Source organism: Cornus florida, unplaced genomic scaffold, assembly GCF_030987335.1.
Source record: "Cornus florida cultivar Cherokee Brave unplaced genomic scaffold, ASM3098733v1 CherokeeBrave_3.0.0_Hap2_Chr07, whole genome shotgun sequence".
Taxonomy (NCBI): domain Eukaryota; kingdom Viridiplantae; phylum Streptophyta; class Magnoliopsida; order Cornales; family Cornaceae; genus Cornus; species Cornus florida.
Window position 1 is genome coordinate 54,994,534 of NW_026775577.1, and position 25,628 is coordinate 55,020,161.

Consider the following 25,628-nt stretch of genomic DNA (forward strand, 5'->3'; position numbering starts at 1 on the left):
TGGACAATTAGAAGTAGAATGCACGACACTTGAACAAGTCATGCAAGATTTATTAGATGCACAATAATGAACATGATTAGGGGAGAAAGATATTTGATTCGCCGAATTTTGGTTGATCAAGAATTGATCAAACCTTTGAGATAAGGATTTCATCTCGGCGGCTATGTCATTGGAATGGTCAACTTGATATAAGCCGACATTCTTCCTTCCACTTAGATTTCTACTATTTTTAGAGGACAAAGATCTATGCATGGAATTTTCACTCATACTTTCATACAATTGCCACACATCATTCTCATGCTTGTCAAGATAAGAACCACCCATAGATGCATCAACCATACCCTTGTGATTATCCAGTAAACTTTCAAAGAAATATTGAACTAGTTGACACTTAGGTATGTCATGATGAGGGCACTTTCTAAGCAAATCATTAAACCTTTCCCATGCCTCATGAAACATTTCCCCATCCCCTTGAGAAAATTCTCTAATGGAAGTTCTCATGGCATTGGTCTTAGAAAGCGGGTAGTACTTTTTCAAGAACTCTTGTTACATTTCTGCCCAAAAGGTTATCAAAAAAGGCCTAAGATTGTTGAACCAATATTTTTCCTTGTCTTTAATGGTGAAAGGAAAAAGTTTAAGTCTTAAAATCTCTTCTAGCACATCCGTGTATTTCACGATGGAACACACTTTAAGAAACTCATCCAAATGCTTGTAAAGTTCTTCATTTGGAAGTCCATGATAGTTTGGAAGCATTTGAATGGTTTGCGGTTTAATCTCATAGTGATGTGCTCTAAATGGGGGCAATTGAATGCATATGGGTGCATTGTATTCATTAGGCACATAATGGTCTCTTAATGCAATGGGAGGATTCACAATTGGTGGTGCTAAACGAACACCTTGATTAGCTTGAACCATCAGAGGTTGTGGAGCAAGTATTGGCTGAGGCATTCCAAATGGAATTTGGCCTTATTGTTTTGGTGGGATAAATGGTCTAGGCATGCCTAATGGTACTTGAATGTTGTCATGATGTACATTAGGGTGGACGATGCCTTGTTGATCTATGTGACCAAGGTCCTCCACATGGTCAATATTCAAATCCTCCATTGGTGAAATGGAGTGATGAGAACTACCTCTTCCCCTAGGGTTACGAATAACCGATTCAAGATGCAAATTTGGAGGGACAAGAGTGGGATTTAATGACCTACGACCATGCATACATTAGTAAAGTAAATAACAATCACTTTGCCCCCATAACAAATCAATCAATCAAATCTCCACATACAGTGATCCCATGCTCCCATACTTGAACAACATGCAAAGAAAAGTAACTTGCCTCCACGTGAGCCGATGACTTATCTAAGAATGTAAAAACATGCCATCACGCGGGCCAATGATTTAACTAGAGATTGAGTTAGAAAGATCTCATAAAGGGTCCTTAAGCAACTTCAATTCATTTTCAATTTTTAAGCCTTGCTATGCTTTGCAATTTTTAGATTTTTAGCCCTTTTTATGCTTAGCTTAGCTCCTCTTGGCTTCCTTGCTCTTAATTCACTTAGCCAAATAAGAACAAACACAATAAGTAACTAAAAATAAAATAAAGTAAAGACACGATCAAAAGAGTACTAATTTCTAATTGTTTCCAAAACACGGCGCTGCCAATTCAAATCCCCAGCAACGGCGCCAAAAACTTGGTGTCGCCCGCACGGTGCGGCCAAATTTGAGTGTAGATTAGCGTGACTAAGTTTTACATTTATAAATGCCACTACTATTACTAACTAAAAATATTGCTAGGGTGAGTAGGGATCGTCCCAAGGGATTTAGGGTGCACTAGTAATGGAAACAATGCTTAGGGTTAGTAGGTCAAGTGATCAAAGGTAGATTGTTTGGTTAATTAAACTACAATGCAATTAGAATTAAAGCAAGCAAAAGTAACAATTTAGAAAGTAGGAAAAAGATATAGAGGAGAGGACTTGGGGTACTAGAGCTCACCTCTAAGCTTGACTTCACTAGACACTAGCAATTGTATATCAATGGGGAAATTGAATTGTAACTTGTGGGTGTGTGTGACATTAATTGAAACTAGGCATGGATGGAAAATAAGTATAGATTTTCAAGCCACATCAAATGGAAAGCATAACCTATCAAATGAGACCAAAATTCATTCAATGAAACCACAATTTATGCACACACAATTATCTAGAAACATACACTCTTTGCATTCACAAGTATGGAACACGAAAGAACAAGAATAGATTGTCCACCTATCTATGAATCTAAAGCTACTACACTACATCTACACTAAAGACATGTAAATTAAACTAAGTAAGCTAAAGGTGTGGCATAATCCATCAAGAAACATGTGTGAACCATCAAATAAATTGCAAAAGTGTTCAATTAAGCACTATGTTTTGATCATCTCTAGATTAACTTCATCCATACACATAGACATGCATAAATTCCATTAAATCTAAAGAAAAACACGTGAATCATCCATTCTAGCATACATAGACATATGATTAGAAATAGATAATCAATTGAAAGCATTAATCCATACACATCAAATAAAAACCATAAGATATATATACAAATCCAAGATCAAAACATTTGTTACAAGTAAATCCCCAAAAATATACAAAGCACTAAGTTTAGGAAGCAAACTTAGGGGCTACTCTAGCCCCAAGTAGATGTCTAGCCACTCATTAAAGTAGTCATCCAACCCTCAAGGGCTATCTCCATAGTAGGAATGACCTCCTTCTTAATGGAAATCCTAGAAGAATGGAAGAACTCCCAAAGATATGTAAAAGCTCTCTCTAGTCTCTCTAGCATCCTCTCCAAGATATGAGATATGATATATGTTTTGTAATATGTCCCCCATGTAAAAGTGGCTCAAAATCCTTATATAGGAGGCTCAAATGTCACCCCCCATGGTCTGGACTCGTGCACTATGGTCCTTGAATTGATTGCACCCTGGGCCAAATTTTAATGAGCTGGAACTTTATTTTTTTCAGACTTGAGGAGGTTCGATCGATCTAACTTTGGTAAGATCAATCGAACTGTGGCTGAGATCCATCGAATACTACAGAGATCGATCATGCTTGGCGGCGCCTTTTTGAATAAAGACATATCTCTGAGATATTTTTGAGATATTTTGGGAAAGAGACAAAAGTGGTAGGTGGGGTGGTAGGTGTGGATAAGATCAAGAATTTCGATCGATCGAAGGATGGTTGAGATCGATCGAACTTGCTGAATTTCCACTATTTGCTTTATTTTGCTTCCACTTTGCTCCTTTCTTCTATCTAGCTTGAGTTAGCTTCTTTTAAGCTCTTATTTGGCTGAGTTAACTTATTTTTGGGATAAGCATCTAAAAAGGACAATAACACGAAATTAGTCTAAAATGAGAAAATAAGATAGATAAAGGTCCTAGAATACCTAAGCTTAAGGGGTTTAAATGCGCACTTTTCAGCGCTCATCAATGTCCATATTTTCTGATATGGTTAAAAAATTTCTTGAAGTATTCATGGATGATTTTTCTATCTTTGGATCTTCTTTTGACTCTTGTCTCCATAATCTATCACTCATGCTTCAAAGATGTAAGGATACAAATCTAATATTAAGTTGGGAGAAGAGTCACTTCATGGTACAAGAAGGGATTGTCTTGGGACACATTATCTTTAAATGAGGGATTGAGGTCAATAAGGCAAAAGTTGAATTAATTCAAAGCCTTCCTCTTCCCTCTTCGGTGAGACAAATTCGATCTTTTCTTAGCTATGCTGGCTTTTATCGCCGCTTCATCAAAGATTTCAGCAAGATATCTCGGCCTTTATGCCACCTTCTTGAAAATGACACTAATTTCAACTTTGATGAAGCATGTTTGGAAGCTTTTAAGAAGCTTCGTTCACTACTCTCTTCTACCCCAATCATGAAACCACCTAATTGTTCTATTCCCTTTAAGATCATGTGCGATGCATCTGATTATACATTAGGTGCTGTTTTGGGCCAGCATGTGGATAGAACTCCTCATGCTATTTACTACGCTAGTAAGAATCTTTTAGATGCTCAAATGAATTATACAACAACTGAGAAAGAGTTACTAGCAGTTGTCTATGCCTTGGGTAAATTCCGTTCATATCTTCTTGGATCCAAGGTCATCGTTTTTACATATCATGCCGCATTAAGACATCTACTTGCGAAGAAAGAGACTAAAGCATGACTCATTCATTGGATACTCTTACTCTAAGAGTTCCACATTAAGATTAAAGACAAAAAATGAACTAACAATCTGGTCGCAGACGACCTCTCTAGGCTTCTTATTGAGAACACTTCTGATTTTTCTCCAGTTCATGATTCCTTTTCGGATGAGAAATTGTTCCAGATTTTTCATGTGTCGCCTCCTTGGTTTATTGACATTGTCAATTATCTTGCGGTTGGAAAAATTCCATCAAAATAATCTAAGTAAGAGGAAGACCGGTTCTTCACTCAAATCAAAATTTTCTTTTGGGAAGACCCGGAATTGTTCAAGTATTGCCCAAATCAAATAATTCGGAGATGCATTCCTAAATCTGAAGTTCATAATATCTTGAAATTCTACCATACTCTTGCATGTGGAGGACACTTCAGTGCCAAAAAGACTTCATTTAAAGTCCTTTAAAGTGGATTTTATTAGCCTTCATTATTCAGGGATACTTATAACTTTTGCAAGTTTTGTACGCGATGTCAAAAGCTTGGGGCGATGTCTAAAAGGGACATGATGCCAATGAACTTCATTTTAATTATCGAAATCTTTGATGTATAGGGAATAGATTTTATGGGACCATTTCCATCTTCATATGGCTATGTTTACATTCTCCTAGCGGTGGACTATGTATCTAAATGGATAGAGGCTGAGGCAACCATAACCAATGACCACATTGCAGTGGTCCAGTTCATTTAAACGAACATATTCAGTCGGTTTGGTACACTTTGGGCACTCTTAAGTGATGGAGGGTCACATTTTTGCAATCGTTATCTTTGATCTGTTCTACTTAAGTACTCTGTTACTCATAAGGTTGCCACGCCTTACCATCCTCAATTGAGTGGTCAAGTGGAAGTCTCAAATCGGGAAATAAAAAATATTCTTAAAAAGACGGTTCAATCAGACCGCAAAGATTGGTCATTACAATTGAACGATGCGCTTTGGGCCTACTGAACTGCGTTTAAGACGCCAATTGGCATGTCACCATACCGGCTTGTTTTCGGTAAGGCATGTCACCTTCCAGTTGAATTAGAGCATCGTGCCTTTTGGGCCATAAAAGGTTCAATTTTAATCTTGATCAGGTCAGCTTTAACAGAAAATTGCCGCTCAATGAGCTAGAAGAAATCCGGAATGAGGCTTATGAAAATGCCAAAATTTATAAAGCAAAGAATAAAAAATTCTATGACAAACATATCATCAATAAGTTTTTGCTTCAAGTCAAAAAGTTTGGCTTTTCAGTTCTTGATTGCAACTCTCTCAAGGAAGCTTCGTTCACGCTAGGAAGGACCTTTTCTAATCACTTCTGTCTTTTCCTATGGTGCAATTGAGCTGCAAGACCCAAAGAATGGGAATCTTTTAAAGTCAATGGTCAGCGGCTTAAGCCTTACATTGACAACCTAGTCCTGGTTGGATATGTGGATTCCATCATATTGACGAATCCAATTTATGAGGACTAGAAAGATTCCCATTTCGTCTAGCTATCGACATTAAATTTAGCACTTTAAGGAAGGAAATTCTTTCCATTCTAAGATTCCTTATATACTTGTTACGATGAACCAAAATTCTCTTCAAATAACTAAATAGAATTTCCACTTCGCATTATTCAAGAATCATTTACATGTCCATTCAAGTGGCCATAGTGGGTTTCTATAGTCATACAAAGGTTTGGTAACATTTTTGGGCGCCTTTGATCAACAATTCATTAGAGCAACTGAAGCATCTCACGTCCGGACGACATTTCTTGCGTTCGGACTCCACTTATCGAAGACCCCGTCTCTGGACGCCAAAATGTGCGTTCGGACGCCACCACCTGGAAGCACTCGCGTCCGGATGCCACCACCGGCTTCCGGATGCCAACTCCTGCTACTACTCACGTCTGAATGCCAAAATGCACGTCTGGATGCCATTCTATCATCATTAGCCCCCAGCGCACAAAAATCCCTCATCGCGAGCTCTGCTACAGTCCATGTTCAGACGGCATGTTTCGCGTCCGGACACGAAAACCCATGAAGCCAACCCAAGCCCAGCTCGGGATTTTATAAACTTCATTCCTTCATTCCTTCATTCCTTATTCACAACCTACACCTACCAACTTCTAACCCTACCTTCCCACACCATCTCAAAAACATATTTCATTTTCTCTATCTCCATTTTTCAACAATTCATGATCTTTAATCATCCTCTTCCATCATCATCTTTCAATCAAAGAGGGAAAAGCTTCAAACTCCAAATTGAGTTCTTTTCTCTTTTATATTTCAACTCTTGAATATTTCCTAGAGATTAGAACTTGATTTTGTGGGCGATTAGTTTATTAAGTGAGGAATTATTGTGTTGTTGGATTCAAATAATCTAATCTTCACAAGTGTTCTTTACTTTTCAGTCTTGCACACCACGTATTCGATAAAAAGTCCTAAATCAACTTCAATCACTCACATGGCCTATTCCTCCGCTTCTAAGCATCCTCGCAAATCTAAGGGGTTTTCTGAGGAAACTACTGATCCGGATTGGTCTAAATGCCCCTTCAATTTGAAACTACATTTAATGTTAGGAATGTCTTTTGTAGGCGTGCCGACACAGACTGGGCAGTCAAAAATCTCAGGAAACGAGGCTTAGCATCCATATTTCAGCCATGTCATTGTACACACAAATTTTGTAATCTGCAAATAAGAAACAAAATTGGGAGCAAATAGAATATTTTATTAATTTATAAAGATAGAGTACAATTCTCTATAATAATATTCCAAAGAATAAGGTCCTCTGATTCAATCTCCTTTTTGGTTGGTTGGATCTAAGGGCCGCACGAACTAATCTTGAATCACCGTAGAATTGGATGAAGAACGGCACGTCTTTGGCTGAGCTTGTTGTTGATCACCGTGGAATTTGGATGAAGAACGGCACGATTTGATGTACTTGTTGTTCTTCGTCTTCAGAGAGGATTTGTTGAATTTGGTGAAGAATGGCACGATTTTGGATGTGCTTGGTGTTTTTCTGGCCCTCTGGATTTTTGATTCCCTTAATTTCTAAACCTTCTAGATTTCTGAGTCTCTGGATTTCTGGACTCTGAATTTTTGTGTCCCTTCCTTCTTCCTTCAGGCCTCCATTTATAGGCTTCTTGAATTAATAGGATGATGACATGTGTCATCTCTCGATAAGGATAAAATAATAACTGAGCCGGGCCGGATATATTATGATAATTATCCTTAAAAATAATTATTCCAAATATTTTTTATTAGGAATAATTATCTTTTTATTTAATCATCTGGGCTGGGCTAATTAAATAATTTAAGTGGACCAAGCTTGGGCCAATTAAATTAAGTTAATTAAACATTAGGCCCATATTTAATGGGTCCATTTGTCAAAACCAAAGCCCACTAAAAATTTAGTGTCTACAAATTGCACCCACTTTGAGTCCCTAGTTTGACAAGACTTGTCTCCTTTTTCAAATGGGACTAGAAGTATCCAACTTCTTTTATTTATTTTATTTATTTATTTATTTTCTCTCCAACTTTGGATTGTAAGATTTTCTCTTTTGCTTTTCTATCCAACTTTGAATTGGAATTTTATTTTCCTATTTGAACTGAATTATACAAATCATTATACAAATAGGAGGTATTTTGTTGCCTATATATACCCCCAATATTATAGGGTTTGACATCAATTCCAATATTCTTTAAAGACTTGTCAAATTACAACCTCTGAAGATTGTGTTGGATTGCGGCTGCTTGAACAAATAATCGGTATAATTTTTTTTTTTTTTCTCTCTCTCTCTCCTTCCTTTTCATGCTTTTTTTTTCACGCTTTTTTTTTTTTTTTTTTTTTTTTTGTCCTTCTTCTCTCTTTTTTTTTCCACTCATTTTTTCACGCATCCTTTATTTTCCTTCCTTTTTTTTTTTCCAAGCTTTTTTTTTTTTTCATCGCTCTTTTTTTTTTCCTTTCTTTCTTCTTCTTTTTTTTTTATTTTTTATTTTAGGGCTTGCTTGGGTATAGCAACTTGATTTTGCCATAGCAGAAGTGAAATCCTCCTTTTAGACAACACCGATCGAGTTTCAAAATTTGTTTGTTATTCTATCATAGTGATGTTCAAGTGTTTTGCAAAGCAAAAAATGGCTATCTTAAAGAGCGAAAATAGTCGAAGAAGCCAAGGAACCACATTAAGCGTATCCGACTCACTTTTCGGTCGTAATGTCATTCATATGCCTAATCTTGACAATGAACATTGTTCTTCTCATTGGACACGCATTCAAATGCCTGATCCCAACAATGAACATTGTTCTTCTCATTGGACACGCAAGGCTACAGATGACCTCACCAACTTTGGTCTTGATCAGATTAATAAAGAATCCATTGAACTTGATATTAAATTATTAACTACATTGGACATGCAAAGCCACTAACTTCGGTTTTGATTAGATTAATGAAGAATCTATTGTCTCGAAAGCCTTGATACTAAATTCTTCACTTCATGAGAGAGTTACTGAGGAAAACCAGTTTTCACTCTTGGGTCTCAATGTTCAGGCGAATGAAGTATCATGGAGTATTTCCTGTATACTTTCTGCTGAATTATCATACGCCGAACTATATTGGGAGTGGTTAGAAGATGTCTTGGCACGTTACCATGAATTTTTATCAAAACAACAACTATATGGTGTTATATTCGCCTCCTTATTTTCATATAATCGCCATGAAAATGTATTCAAAGCATTCCTCGAATGTTGGTCCCAGCCACTAATATTCTTCATGGTTTTATTGTTTGCAACTACACTTTGGCGGTGGGCCTAGTTTTTTTCTTCAACAACACCTCAGAGGAAAGCCAAATTTCTCTTTCAGCAATACCTCAGCGGCAAGCATAATTATTATTTTTTTCTTTAACAACACCTCAACGGTGAGTCAAAATTTTGTTGCAATAACACCATGGTGATGAACCGGATTCCTCAGCGACGCCTTGGCGGCAAACAAAATTTCTCTTTCAGCAATACCTCGGCAATGAGCAGAAATTTTCTAGGTAGCTACAGTCTGGCGACGCTGAGCAGAAATTTTCTAGGTAGCTACAGTCTGGCGACAAACTAATTTATTTCTTCGCAACTACATTTTGCCGGATCAAAATTTCTTTTGTAGCTACAATTATGACGACAGACCAAAATTCTTCTTTGCAGCTACACTTTGGCGGTGGGCCAAATTTTTTTCTTGCAGCTATACTTTGGTGGCGTGCCAAGTCGACAGGTGCGACGAGCACTTTTTGATATCGCATAATGAGTGACTTTGCCATTTTGCAACTTTGAGGTGTTTTTTTTTTTTTTTTTTTTTTTTTTTTTGGTGGTGGACTGAACTTGGAACACACCTCCAAGATACCTACGTACCCTGAATAGGGATCAAGTCATCACGTAGTTCAATTTTTTTCTTCTTCCAAATAATTTATACTTGTATCAAAGAGTTCTTGATTTTTTTTTTTCTTCAAGCGAACAATTTATACTCGTGCCAAGGAGTGTTTCTTTTTTTTCTTTTTTTTCTTTTTTTTTTAAACTCGTGTCAAGAAGTGTAATTTTTTGTTTGGGAGACAGTTTAAACTCGTATCAAGGAGTTCTTGATTTTTTTTTCCAAGTGGACAGTTTAAACTCGTGTCAAGGAGTCTCATCGACAATTTAGGCTCGTATCTGGGGGCACTTCAACTTTAATTATTCTTCAACTTTGTAAGAATCATACGGCAATCCAAACTTATGCTGAAGGGCACGGACTATCTTGTTGTCACTTTGAGGATTTTCTTCTTGGTTTCCTTGACTTAATGCCCCCTGTGATTTTGTATTTTCGGTTGAAGTCATTGTTGTAGCATGGTGCGTTTCTTGATGCAAGTCTTTCGAGATGATGCTTATAATGAAAGATGAAGCTATTTTGTCATCTGAGTTAGGAAGTATATTGTCTTCTTCTTCGGACTTACTTTTCTCATCTTCTTGAAGGTTGTCGGATATATCAAGAACATCTTCTCTAGCACCATGATTTTCCATGCTAAGCTCCATGTCGTGGGCTCGAGTAACAAGCTTTTCAAATGTGTGAGGCTTAATCCCTTGTAGGATATAAAGAAGCTCCCAGCGCATGCCTTGCATACATGCTTCAATTATAGAAATTTCAAACAAATGATCCTTACAATCAAGACTTAGAGCTCGCCAACGGTTGATGTAGTTAACTACGGGTTCACTCTTCATTTGTTTTGTATTTATAAGCTCCAGCATACTAACAGAACGACGAGTGCTGTAAAAACAGTTGAGAAATTCTCGTTCCATCTACTTCCAACTGTCAATACCTCCAGTTTTGAGGTCTGTGTACCAATCAAATGCATTCCCTTTGAGGGAACAAACAAATTGCTTGGCAAGGAGATCTCCGTCTGTACCAGCATTGCTGTAAGTCTTTACAAAGTGTGCGACATGTTGCTTGGGATTGCCTTTTCCGTTAAATTATTGAAGCTTTGGAGGTTGATACCCAACCGACATTTTTAAGATGTTAATTCTTTCTGTGTAAGGCTTTGAGTACGTGTGAGCACTTTAAGGGACGCCATTGTATTGTTCTCTTATGCAATTCACTATCATGTCTTGAAGTTGTTGGACAAAAAGTAAGGTGACAGAGGCAGCATCAATTGTTGGATTGGCGTACACGTCATTTTCATTATCAATTGAAGTGTTCTCTGGCATGGAATTAGAATGAGGAATGCGGCCTTTGCTTAACTCAGCATTGTTGTCACGTAATTTTAACTTTTCTGTCAGTGAGGCAATTTTCAGATCTTGCTCATTGAGAGAGTGTTGTAATCTTTCAATTGCACGGGCCATAGTCGTTAATTTCTCTTCATACGAGGTAATACTCGTCATCATGATTGGCATAGTGATGGAGTCAAAAAAAATATTTGGCCTTGGGTGGACCAGCCTTGAACTTGTGGCTGGAGCAACCTTTGAGGTTGTAGGGACCTTCCTCCTTGCCCCCAGTGATCGGTTGGTCAATTAACATCAACCTTCGCAATAGCACGAATCATTGTAAAATAGGGCTATTGGTCGGGTAAGTCGAACCACTGGGACTGCGCTAGTCTAAGGCAACCTAAGAGTCTAGAATTGTTCTTAGAATGATAAGGGGTAATAAGGGTTTGTTTGATTGGTTTGTCACTAAGCTAGTAATTGAAGTGCATAAAACAATAAATTGCAAGGAAATTAAAGGAGTGAGATACAAGTAGAAAAGACTAGGGAGATGAATCCACACTACACCCTAAGTACATGCTAGATTAAGGCTAAATTGGGGAAGTACAATGTATAAAATGGTCACGGAATATATAGCAACACTAGATTACCATATACCCTTAGAGAAGTTCATTAAATCATTAAACAAGAATAATCCCTCAAAAATTAATACATTTGAGCTACCTAAACTAAAGTGTAGCCTTCAACATACTCACTCAAGCAAGAACTATCAAGTTTGTAATCAAATGATAAAGCACATGAGGTAGGAAACTAGCATAACCCATCAAAGGAAGTTCCTAAGCAATGGACTATCCATTTTCTCTATCAACATGCCTTGAAAATTATTCATAATCCTATCTCCATTGTCACCATGAAGAAGCAAGCATTATGATTACTACAAGAAACCATCTAAGACAAGATAAATCACTTACAACAATCATTTATAAACATTAGAATTCATTACAAGAAGTAATATGCTCTAGATTATGAAAAGACCAAAAATGATACATCTTAATCCCCAAAATAGATCCTAATCTAGAACATAAGCAAAAGGGGAGGCTTCATCACCTCCCTAGATGAGGTTTAGTTACCCATGAGTGAGCCTAGATGAAGGAAGAAGCAAGGCTTTCCCCTCCATTTTCGAGCTTCCTCTTTGAAGCTTCAAGAACTCCTCCTCTTGCTCTCTTCTCTCTCCTCTCTCTTCCCAAAATGAAGCTTAATGATATTGTGTGGCTCTTATCCCTCTTATCTACCACCAAAAGGCCACCAACCAACATCTCCAACCACTTCATTAAAGAGGAAAACAAAATGAAGAAACCAAGGTGCAAGTGGGCTGAAATGAGCCATTTCCGAAGGGCATTCTGCCCAAAATTCGAGCACTCTAAGCAAGGCCTCGAGCACTCGAATTTAGTGTAAAAAGCTCCATGCTTCACTTGCTCCGCCCAGACCTACTTTGGTTAAACAGCCATAACTTTGCGCTCCGAACTCCGAATGATGAACCGTTTAAAGATTTAGAAAGCTAATTCAGAGCTCTACATATTTCATGTTTTAGTGGAGATCCAATTCTCAAGGATGGTTGGTATAAAATGAAGATCAAGGCAGAATTTCATTGCTGCCAGGCAGTTCTGCGTACCTCTGGTAACAAGGCCATAACTCTCTGCTCCGAGCTCCGAATGACAAACTGTTTGAAGATTTAGAAAGCTAATTCAGAGTTCTAAATCTTTCATGTTATGAGAGAAGTCCAGTTCTCGATTTTGGAAGGTCAAAATGGCAAGCAAAGTCCAGGTTCTACTGCTGCCAGAATTCAGCATTGGCACCTTTTGTTGCTCAAGATTCCACAAGGCCTTATTCTTGTTCCATTTTGGCCAATGAACCTGAAAATGCATAAAAACATAGAAATGAAGATAATCTACATAAATTAACATACAACGGACTTTACTAATGCAATTTAGGGTGCTTGAATATATAATATTCGGCGCTTATCACACCCCCAAACTTACATTTTGCTAGTCCCTTAGCAAAACTACAATGAAAAATTTAATGAAAAGACAACCATGGGCTTGCTACTACAAAAATATCATCCATGGTAAAATAAGATATATACATTGCTCAAAAATAACTTGAAATAGAAAAAGAGCTGGAGATGGGGTCATTGGGAAGACTACCTTGCATATATGAAGCATTGATACAAAAATTGGCTAAATACATTTCCACATACATGCATCAACATCAAAGTCTATATAAATAACTCAATTATCATCTCTTGAATGGAAATCAACTCTAGCTTCAGTGAAAGTGAATTAGATTCTCAACATGCGGCTTTTACTTTCTTTTCCAATTCCAAAGCACAAGTTTTCAAATCATTGAATTCCCTTTTAAATGAAGTCCCTAAGGCATGAATTTATTTACAAGACAACTTTTGTTGCTTGTTGACAATTTATTGCAACTCATAAGCGAAACATAGAATGGTTGTGCAATGCTGAAGTCCCTTAAGCTTTCTAACCAACCTATGTAGCAAGCGTTAGGCCAACAACTCCCAAACCAGATGGCTTTAGGGTGTTAAGTGTAGAGACACTCCATAGGGCTTAATAGCTCAAGTTGGAAAGGCTACGAACTCCAACGAACCATGTTTATTACCAGTTTATTTATTTTTTGAATGACCGTGCAATGTTTAAGTCCCTTAAGCTTTCTAACCAACCCCTGTAGCAAGCGTTAGGCCAACAACTCCCAAACCAGACGGTTTTAGGGTGCTAAGTGTAGAGACACTCCTAGGGTTTAATAACTCGAGTTGGAAAGGCTACGAACGTCAACTGATCATTATTTTCTTTCTTTCTCAGTTTTTTTTTTTATTTTTTTTTTATTTTTTTATTTTTAGATTCATGCCAAAAGTATTCATCCATTAGGTTCATCAAATCAGATTAACTAGGGCAAGGTCAAGGTCAATCAAGTTGCATGCCTCACAGTTAAGTTTCCAATGTGCATCTGTGCATTGTGAAGCTTAAAAGAGTGTCAAATCCAGCGAGAATTTAATTGAGACATTTATACAGACTAATTTGAATCTACATGATCATTTCAACTCAAATTTTCTTTATTTTCAAAAATATCAGCTGCTTCTATACACAAAGTTTTAAACATATGCTTTCATCTCCAACAGGTTTCAAATTCCATTATCATTGCTTAGCAAAAATGTAAAACCAAAATACATAAATGCACCCCCAAACTTGAATGTCACATTGTCCTCAATGTGAGAAGACAAGCAAATGAAAATAAGAACAGAGAGGGTTAAAGAACAATAATACCAAGCGGAGTGAGGAAGGCAAAGGTTTCCATCTATGTGAATATGCAAGTGCTTCCCCCAAACTTGGACATGAAGACCTAGCAAAACACAACTAATATACACATGTAAAAGCATAGGCTCTTAAGAAATATTAAAACAAAATTAAAAATACTAACCTGAATTGTAGTGCAAGATAAAAATCCAAACAAAACACAAATGCAGACATTAGCCACAAGTGTAAAATGGATAGCAAAAGAATGCCAAAAGTGTGCCAAATTTTTTTTTTTTTTTTTTTTTAAGACATGCATGAGGGTGTTGTGGAGGAATTGAGGATGGGGTTGATTGAGTGTGAAGGGTGGTGGGTGGTTAGAGAGTGAAGGTGCCAAGAGAGAGAAGGCTGGTGTGAGGGTTGGTTGGTGCATGGATAGAAGTGAGGTTGGGTTGATGATTTGCCGAGAGGGGTGGTGTGGTATGTTGCCGAGAGAGAGGGAGTTTGGTGGTGAGGTTGAGCAATCTCGAGCACTCCAAATAAGAGCTTGGGGTGCTCGAAATTTTGGCAGAGGGCTCGGCTGTTGAGTGAGAGAGCTTGGGTGAGGTTGAGAGGAGGTTCGAGCACTCGAAGTTGGACTTCGAGTGCTCGAAAAACTGGCAGTGGCTGCGAAAGGAGAGGGAGATGCCGAGAGTTGGGTTGTGGGGATGGTGGCATGATTGCATGCATGGGGAAAGGTTTGTGGGTTGGAGTTGAGGTGGTTGTGTGGTTTCTGGGTTGATGGTGGTTGGGTTTGCATGGTAGTTGAGTGTTGCAGAGAGATGGTGTTGGATGGTGGGAGATGAGGGAAGATGGAGGTGCATGCATGCAGGTCGTGGGGATGGGATCATGCAAGGGGAGTAAGGTGGTTGTTGGGATGGTTGGTTAATGCTTGTTTTGTTCCAGGAGGTTGGTTTGGTTAGTCGAACAAGTTTCGAGCACTCGAAATGCCTGCTTCGAGTGCTCGAAATACAGGCAGAGAGGAGAATGGTTGCATGGTTGTGTGGGATTGGCGAGCACTCGAAATGGAAGCTAGAGAGCTCGAAGGGAGGGCAGTGAGCTTGGGATGAGATTGGTTCATATTTCGAGCACTCAAAAATGGACTTAGAGCGCTCGAAATACAAGCAGTAGCCTCGGAATGGTTTTGTGCAAGCTTCATAGAGCTTTCGAGCACTCCAAAGAGGAAATAGAGTGCTCGAAATGAAGGCAGTAGCATTGAGGTTGAGAGATGAATTTTTGCATGCATTGTAACATTATGCAGTGAGGTTGAGAGATGAACTTTGCATGTCATTCCATTAGGTGCCTCATTCTTATGCATTGTGAATGTATACATGATCAACTGAGAGCTGAAGAACTGATAAAACCTTGCAACATGCTTCCAAATCAATGCATGGATGGATTATTTTCACCTTGCATGCATGTAAAATAATGAAACTTTGCATATTAATACAATCCAATGCATGGATGGATAATTGTCAAACTCTACACTTCATTGCAATGCAAGGAAAATTTTGAAAATTTTTCAGATTGTGCAATTTTCCCCCATTGAACTTCATTCCATTCCATGGAAAATTTTGAAAATTTTGTTTTTAAACTTTGCAATATTTTTTTTTTTTTTCAAACTTTGCAATCATCTCAAATGCATGGAAATAATTTTTTTTTTTAAAACTTTGCAACTCCATTTTAATTCAATGCATGGAAAAATTTAAACTTTGCACTTTCATTCCAATGTAATGCATGGATGGAAAATTTTGAAAACTTTTCAACTTCTTTCTAATGCATGGACAATTTGGAAATTTTTTTCAAAATGTAGCACCTTTCCAACGCATGGATGATTTTGAGAAACCATGATCCAACAATGCATTGAAGATGAGAGGCTATGCATGTGAGTGCCATGTCGAAAGTCCGAGAAAATTGCCTGATAGAGCCAGAAACTTCTGGGAATGAAAACAAGAGTTGAGAAGGTCTAAGAAGTCAGTCTAAAAATGTGGAACACAACTTAAGATAGTTCCAGAGAAAGTTAAATTTTGGCATTTCTTAACCATTTCCCTTAAAATTTCATGGCTCGGGCAATTGAACATTAAGGAGGCATTGAAGTCGAAAGAATTGCTCCCCATGGGTGCTAAATTTAACGTCGATAGCTAGACGCACCGAGATCAGGTTAGTCCTCCTTACCCTATACCATGTCTCTCTAGAGAGTCATAGGTCCCCAAATAGGATAATTCTTTTAAAAGTGGAGGAGGAAGACTTTGAAGACAAAAGTGGAAAAGAGGTAACGGAAAGACCTCAACCCACTCTTCTTTCTCAATGAAGAACTTTGGACTATGGGGATGATTTGGATTATAGGAAGATGGATTAGGTGAGGGTGCACTAAGCAACGACTTATGAAGGGTCATATTGAGCACGGGAATGCTCAACAAGTTATCCTTCAGAATTTCAACATCCTCCCCACACTTATCCGGTGGTTCGGGCTCAACAGTTTGAGATAACTCAAGTGAGGGAATGGGATGAGATGCAAGCTCCCAAGAAAGAGATACATTTGATGTTGACAAAGGAAGAGAATGAATAGGAGGAATATCAAGCAAAGAATTAACCTCGCAAACAGAATTGGCAACATCAAAATCCTCATAATTAAAATGAGCTAAGCATGTTTTTAGAGGATCCTCCATTAAAGGAGGTGCATCAAGCAAGGGATTATGTAGGGGCTGTTTTGGAGTAGGGTAGACAATCTCTACATCATTATTTTTCCCATTTTAAGCCACAATTGCTTCATTTTGATGTGGGGCAACAATTTGATCTTCAACCACCATTTCATCATTTTCACATGTAATAACCACTTGATCATTCTCATGATGAAAGTTACTAGGAGTAATCTCATCATTCATAGAATTTTCTTTTGGATTGGCCATAAATTCAAATGAAAATGTTTCCTCCTCTTCATGATTTTTAGCATTAATCCTTTGTTGAATTTGAGATATTTGGTCATCTATCATTGCACTAACTTGGGACTGGTGATATGGTACCACTTGATTGATAGACTCTACTGTGGATTGCATGCTAGCAAGGGAAGCCAATAGTTGATTGTTGGAGTCCATCATTTGCGTGTGCATAGACTCCATCATTTGTTTGTTAGCAACAATTAGCTCATCCAATGGAGACGGTGGAAAAGGAGAAGAGGGCGGGAAAGAATGATCATTGGGTTGAAAAGGTTGCATATGAGATTGTGGGGTTGAATTTCCTATGTCATGCCACAAGAAGTTTTGTTGGTCTCCCCAACCCGAGTTGTAACCATTGAAGTATGGATTACTACCCGGTTCAAAGAAATCTTCATTTGGTTGCTCTAGATAAAAATCCGAGAATTGTCTCGTTGGAAGACAATCTCTTGTATGATGTGAATTACTAGAGCAAAAAGCACAAAACGCATGTGGTGTGTAGAATTGAGTTGAGAGATAATTATCCTCCATCTAGGAGTAATTCAACAACACACAAAGCAATCAATACAACACTTCATCACCATAACCTCCACATATGATATTCCCTTTCTCCTCAATTATCAAGACAAAAATTAAATTGGCCACGACAAGGACCGATGCTTGAACACGAAATTTAAACAGGATAAGAGCCTCAACAAGGGCTTCACAACTAAACTAAAACTAGATTTAACACATGCACAATATTCACAACTCGAAACTAGAAGTCACGAGACTTACCTCGGGTCCTCTAGACTTACAATTTGCTAGCATTCCCACGGCGAGCTTCGAGTCCCTATAATCTTACAACACTTAAAACACAAAGATAGTTAAAACACACAAGGAATATTCACAAGACACAATATTCACAATCAAACTAAAATTAACCCTAAACTTTGGTTGCTAAACCGTTTGCAGTCCCCGGCAACGGTGCCAAAAATTGATCGGTTGGTCAATTAACATCAACCTTCGCAATAGCACGAATCATTGTAAAATAGGGCTATTGGTCGGGTAAGTCGAACCACTGGGACTGCGCTAATCTAAGGCAACCTAAGAGTCTAGAATTGTTCTTAGAATGATAAGGGGTAATAAGGGTTTGTTTGATTGGTTTGTCACTAAGCTAGTAATTGAAGTGCATAAAACAATAAATTGCAAGGAAATTAAAGGAGTGAGATACAAGTAGAAAAGACTAGGGAGATGAATCCACACTACACCCTAAGTACATGCTAGATTAAGGCTAAATTGGGGAAGTACAATGTATAAAATGGTCACGGAATATATAGCAACACTAGATTACCCTATACCCTTAGAGAAGTTTATTAAATCATTAAACAAGAATAATCCCTCAAAAATTAATACATTTGAGCTACCTAAACTAAAGTGTAGCCTTCAACATACTCACTCAAGCAAGAACTATCAAGTTTGTAATCAAATGATAAAGCACATGAGGTAGGAAACTAGCATAACCCATCAAAGGAAGTTCCTAAGCAATGGACTATCCATTTTCTCTATCAACATGCCTTGAAAATTATTCATAATCCTATCTCCATTGTCACCATGAAGAAGCAAGCATTATGATTACTACAAGAAACCATCTAAGACAAGATAAATCACTTACAACAATCATTTATAAACATTAGAATTCATTACAAGAAGTAATATGCTCTAAATTATGAAAAGACCAAAAATGATACATCTTAATCCCCAAAATAGATCCTAATCTAGAACATAAGCAAAAGGGGAGGCTTCATCACCTCCCTAGATGAGGTTTAGTTACCCATGAGTGAGCCTAGATGAAGGAAGAAGCAAGGCTTTCCCCTCCATTTTCGAGCTTCCTCCTTGAAGCTTCAAGAACTCCTCCTCCTTGCTCTCTTCTCTCTCCTCTCTCTTCCCAAAATGAAGCTTAATGATATTGTGTGGCTCTTATCCCTCTTATCTACCACCAAAAGGCCACCAACCAACATCTCCAACCACTTCATTAAAGAGGAAAACAAAATGAAGAAACCAAGGTGCAAGTGGGCTGAAATGAGCCATTTTCGAAGGGCATTCTGCCCAAAATTCGAGCACTCTAAGCAAGGCCTCGAGCACTCGAATTTAGTGTAAAAAGCTCCATGCTTCACTTGCTCTGCCCAGACCTACTTTGGTTAAACACTCATAACTTTGCACTCCGAACTCCGAATGATAAACTGTTTGAAGATTTAGAAAGCTAATTCAGAGCTCTAAATATTTCATGTTTTAGTGGAGATCCAATTCTCAAGGATGGTTGGTCGAAAATGAAGATCAAGGCAGAATTTCATTGCTGCCAGGCAGTTCTGCGCACCTCTGGTAACAAGGACATAACTCTCTGCTCCGAGCTCCGAATGACAAACTGTTTGAAGATTTAGAAATTTAATTCAGAGCTCTAAATCTTTCATGTTATGAGGGAAGTCCAGTTCGCGGGTTGGGAAGGTCAAAATGGCAAGCAAAGTCCAGGTTCTACTGCTGCCAGAATTCAGCATTGGTACCTTTTGTTGCTCAAGATCCCACAAGGCCTTATTCTTGTTCCATTTTGGCCAATGAACCTGAAAATGCATAAAAACATAGAAATGAAGATAATCTACATAAATTAACATACAACGGACTTTACTAATGCAATTTAGGGCGCTTGAATATATAATATTCGGCGCTTATCACCCAGCGAGGTGGAACTTGAATTTGTGACTAAAGTAACCTTTGAGGTTGTAGAAACCTTCCTCCTTGCCCCCAACGAGGTGAAAGCGGTATGAGTTTGAGTTGTTACTTTAACTGATTTGGCAGAATTGACTCTCATCGCATCGTACTATCTTTTGGCAGGAACGGATGATTTGACCATGCTCCACATCATTGAACTTGCAGAGGTGTTTGTACCACTTGATGAAGTTGGAACCTTCTTGCCACCTTTTGTGATGGTATTGATGTTGTCCATCATGACCGCGATGTCTTTAGTGGTTTTCTTACTCTTCATCTGAATCTTATTGGAAGTCATAGAATCTGACGATGAATTTGTTGAGGATTTGATGTAGGAGAAAGAGATGAGAGGCAGAGGATGTCCCACCTGGAGTGTCAGAAATTTGTACAGACAAATTTTCTAATCTGCAAATAAGAAACGAAATTGGGAGTAAATAGAATATTTTATTAATTTATAAAGATGGAGTACAATTCTCTATAATAATATTCTACAAAATAAGGTCCTCTGATTCGATCTCCTTTTTGGTTGGTTGGATCGAAGGGCTGCACAAGCTTGATCTTGAATCATCGTAGAATTGGGATGTAGAACAGCACATCTTTGGTTGTGCTTGTTGTTGATTACCGTGGAATTTGGATGAAGAACGGCACGATTTGATGTGCTTGTTGTTCTTCGTATTCAAAGAGGATTTGTTGAATTTGGTGAAGAACGGTACGACTTTGGATGTGCTTGGTGTTCTTCTGGCCCTCTGGATTTCTGATTCCCTCAATTTTTGGACCTTCTGGATTTCTAACTCTCTGGATTTCTGGACTCTGAATTTTTATGTCCCTTCCTTCTTTCTTCAGGCGTCTATTTATAGGCTTCTTGAATTAATAGGATGATGACATGTGTCATCTCCTGATAAGGATAAAATAATAACTGGGTCGCGCCGGTTATATTATGATAATTATTCCAAATATTTTTTATTAAGAAAATTATCTTTTTATTTAACCATCTGGATTGAGCTAATTAAATAATTTAAGTGGACTAAGCTTGGGCTAATTAAATTAACTTAATTAAACATTAGGCCCATATTTAATGGGTCCATTTGTCAAAACCAAAGCCCACTAAAATTTTAGTGTCTACAGTCATAATGTGGTTCATCCTTGCTTAGTTCGTCAGTTCTACCAAAATCTTTTATACAAACCTCAAGAACCAAACAAGCTTTCAACTGTAATTGATGGAACCATGCTGTCATTTACATTAGATGATATTGCAGTTGCATGTGGATGCCCCATTAACTCCCCAGTTGATGTGGACGGCCAGCCTCTCTATGCTCCCCTCTCAGATATTCTTGATTTATTGGATGACCTAACAGATATTTTAAAAGAAGTAACACATAGCAATCTCAAAAGCTTAGATAGCACGTTACCTAAAGGTCCTTTGTGCCACCCTAGATTTGGTTCATTGAGGTTCTACTGGCTACAAATGTTCTTCCAATTGGCAAACCTACAGCACATAACAGTGTTCTCTTGGATTCTCTCTTTTCAACGAAAAATGACTTTTGGATTTCTGTTCCAACTTTGATTATGAATCAAATTTTAAAGGTTTATAATAAATTGATTGTTCACAAAAAGGAAAGCTCCTTGACTTGGTCATTTCCATTTCCTTATCAAATCATGAAGATGATTAAAGACCAAGGGTTTGTGATTCCATGTAATGAGAAACGAGAAACTTCGAAGAAGGTTTACAATTTCAAAGATTGGAAGAAGCAACTTCTTGCTCGCACTGGTGCAATTACTGAATGATCATGCTTGTGGAGGAGCTGACACTTCACCCTCTATTTTGTAGGACGAATTGATTTTATTTTTAGTTTTATTTAGTTCATGCTACTTATTTCTGCTTTGTGTATTTTGAATAATTTTAGGATTTGGGCCATGTTTGGCATGACAATTGTGGGTGTACTTTTTGATGTTCACAATTTTGATTTCTTTCCCAGTTTTGAATAAAGCATGGCATATTACTTCATATTAATATCTTTATATATGTCTATGCTTTTATGCTTGGTACATAATTTTTGTGAACAGATTATACGGTCCAAGTTTGGGGGAGAGAAGTTTAGCTTTTTGAATAAGAATAGTTGCACTGAAGTTCATATCTCGGACTCGGTAGTTTCTCTCATTTTCACACTTCCTTGCCTGATTAAATTTTTATATACCTGTTTTCATACATTGAGGACAATGTAAAATATAAGTTTGGGGGTGTTGAGAGTTGCTATTTACAGGCATATTGTCATTGTTAAAAATGGTTGAATTGTGTACATATAGTTGATTTGTTTTGTTGATAAATAATAATAATAATAATAATAATAATAAATAATAAAATATATATGTTTAGGTAATTGATTTTTGGTGTTATTGGAACTAAGTTTGGGGGAGGGTCTATGTGATTAATACAACTTGTATGGCTTATATAGGATATCAAGGAATGATTGAAAATTGCTAGCATGATTGTTCAAATGAAAAAGTCCATTGCATGATTTAAATGTTTTATTTTGGAGTCTTTCATCTCTAAGTGACTTTACAATGCACATTGAGCACACCGGAAATTGCATTCCCTTCCTTGTGGTTTTACTTAGTTGGCTCCTTGAATTAATAAGTCGGATGAATGAAATAATCCTTGGCATTGAAAAAAAAAAAAAAAAATGAATAAAACTACATTCTTTCAACATGTCAACTGATTAAAAAGGAAGACAATGAAAAAATGTAAGATGTATGATTAGTTTGAGTTCGTAACCTAACCATTCCGAGTCATTACGCCCTTAGGAGTGTCTTTACACTTAACGACCTAAGACCATCTGGTTTGGGAATTGTTGGCAACGCTTGTTACATGGGGTGATAAGAGAGCTTAAGGAACTTAGACATTGCATATAGTTATGCATAATTAAAAAAAAAAATGTATTCAAATAAATTCATGCCTTGGATTATTATTTCAAAAGATAAATTAAGGATGTGGAAGACATTGTATGAGCCATAAAAGGGTTAAAAGTATATTGTAAAAGAAAATGAAATTTCGGTTCATTTCTAATGAACTTGAGATGAAATTCTATTATAAATGAGATGTTAAAGATCATGTATGTGGACTAGTCTGTTGATGCATGAATGCTGGAATTGAATATTATTTTGAGATATTATTGTATGCATACTTGTTGTAGTCTTCATGATAGAGTTTTTCCCCAAACTTATATGTTTCAATATATTCTAGAATGAGCCTTGTGCTTAGTGTTTGTGGGTATCATTTCTGGTAAACCCTCACGAGACTTCACTCGTCCTTTTAAGATACGTAGGGGTTTAAAAGGCTTGTTGCATATGCTTAATGCAATCGTCACTCCCACGAAAGAGGAGAAATTTGTGTTTCAATTTTGTTTTGCTAAGGGACTAGCAAAATGTAAGTTTGGGTGTCCGATAAGCGTCAAATATTGCATATTTAAGCGTCCTTAATTGCATTAGTTAAGCCCATTATTTGATCTGTGTATATAGATTAACTGCATTTTTATGTTTTTGTGTTTTTGCAGGTCTTATTACTAAAAATGAATAAGAATAAGGTTTTAAGGGTTTTTTGGAGCACAAGTCATATCGGGCCTACATATCAAGTGGTTTTCAAGGAGAAATGACCTGAATAGGCGATGAATGCAACTAGAGCTAAAGAACGAAAAAGAAGCCAAAGTAGTATGCCTCGCGTCTAGACGCAAGAATTGGCGTCTAGATGCCACCTTTCAGTACCCCGCGTCTGGACACAAGAATTAGCATCCGAACACCAAACCATCAGCGTTGCGTCTGGACGCGATTCTTGGCGTCCGGACGCAAGGCCACGAGCCCCCATTTTATTTAAGTCCAATTTTGTTCTATCTTGAGTGGAAATTCAAATTTTGAACGAATTATTTGTATTTTGAAACTCACGTAAGGATAAGATAGGGGAAAAGGCTTGAAGAAAGTCAGTTAGTTTTGGTTTTTGAAAAGATATTGTGAGGGAAAGGATTATTTTAGGGTTTGGATGTTAAGCTTTGCAACAATGGTGAGAGAAGGGATTTTCTTCTCTTCTTCAATCCTGGAGGTTGCTGCCATATCCATGAGAGGCTAATTCCCGTTCTAGGGAGTTGATGTAACCTAGAGCAAGTAAACATGTGTTAGATTATATTTCAATTTGGTAGTTTACTTTGAATTGACGTATTTGATTATCATTTGAATATATAATTTTGTTGATTCGTTTATCTTGTCTTAGAAATCACATTGACACAATTATACACTTGATTTCCTATAGTGACAATGGGAAAGAATTTATGGAATGGTTATATTGGCATGTAATTGAGCATTTATATAGGTTATGCTTAAGGAAGATGGACCATGCTACACCTTTAGATTAACGTATTTAGGCAGTTGGTTCATACCAACTGAAGATAATCTATAATATTTAATTGATTTCATGTGCTACAACATACCATTGAAGGAACTTGATAGGCCATGCCTAGGGAGTATAGTTCATACCACAACCTAGTTTAGGTGGATGAACCATGCTAACTAAAGATGGGTTATGCTTAGTCCTAAAATGTATGATCTTCTTAACGATGTTGTGGTAGTTTTATGCTTCTACACATCATTTTATATATATAATTGTCTATCCCTAAGTTGAGTGCAATTTACCATATTTATGAGGTTGAGGTGAAGTCAATTCCTTAGCCTTCTCTTTATAAGTTCAATATATTCTAATCACATTATTTACTATTTTATGAAATTTAAATTTGTAAGTTAAGTAACAAACCAATCGAACTATCATCTCTATTATCAAATTAGGAAGTAATTTTACAATTCTGTTTGCCATAAACTAGCAATTCTTGTGGTTCGACAACCCCTTACTATAGCATTAATCTGCAATGATGAATGTGCTATTATTATAAGTGGTATTTTTAAGTGGTACACATTTGTGCGCATTATGGGCTAACTATTGGTGGACTCCTTAATTCTTCCAATTGTTCACTTGTTACTTCTTCCTCTTCACTCTCATCATCCTCATCTATATAAATTGAAGTTCTTGCCATTTTTTCATTTGCCTCTTCCTCCTCCTCCTCCTCTTGACGAGAAAGAGCACTTGCAATTTACTCAACTTAAGCTTCGAGCTTGGCTAAAATTTGAGAATGTGAAAGGATAAGTTGAGTTTGTGAATTAAGTACATCAAGTAGAACTAGCACTTTTTCTTGAAACTCGGGTGAATAAGGTGACAGAGGTGGTTCTTCATAACATGGTGGGGGATGACAATAGTCTTAAGAAGGATTAAAAGAGTGATCAAGTCTATAATAAAATGATCCATGTTGAACATTGAACTAAATCTTATAAGGATTGAAATATAATGGAGGAGCATAAGGTGAAAGGATGTAATTTCCCCCCAAACTTGGATCAAACAATTCCTTCATTCACCCTCAAAATCCAAATGCAAGAAAAAAATTTAGCCTCCACATGGGCCGATGCTTGGACAAAACTTTAAGCAATATAATAAGCCTCAACAAGGGCTATCACAAGCATGCAAAGAAGTGCATAATTAAAATACAAGAGTTCCAAGAATTGCTCACAAAAGTCCTTAAGCAACTTCAAATTTTAATGTTAGCTTTAAGCTCCAATGATTGCTTCAAGTTCCAAAGTTTGCCTTCCTTGTAGTAAAGTACCTAATTGAACA

At 37.3% G+C, this 25,628-nt stretch overlaps 2 pseudogenes; both read left to right on the forward strand.

Annotated features, from left to right (window-relative positions):
- Positions 1-25,628, forward strand: part of LOC132266228 (uncharacterized) — a 248,948-nt pseudogene that overhangs the window by 80,557 nt on the left and 142,763 nt on the right.
- LOC132267833 (small nucleolar RNA R71) lies at positions 398-495 on the forward strand (annotated as a pseudogene).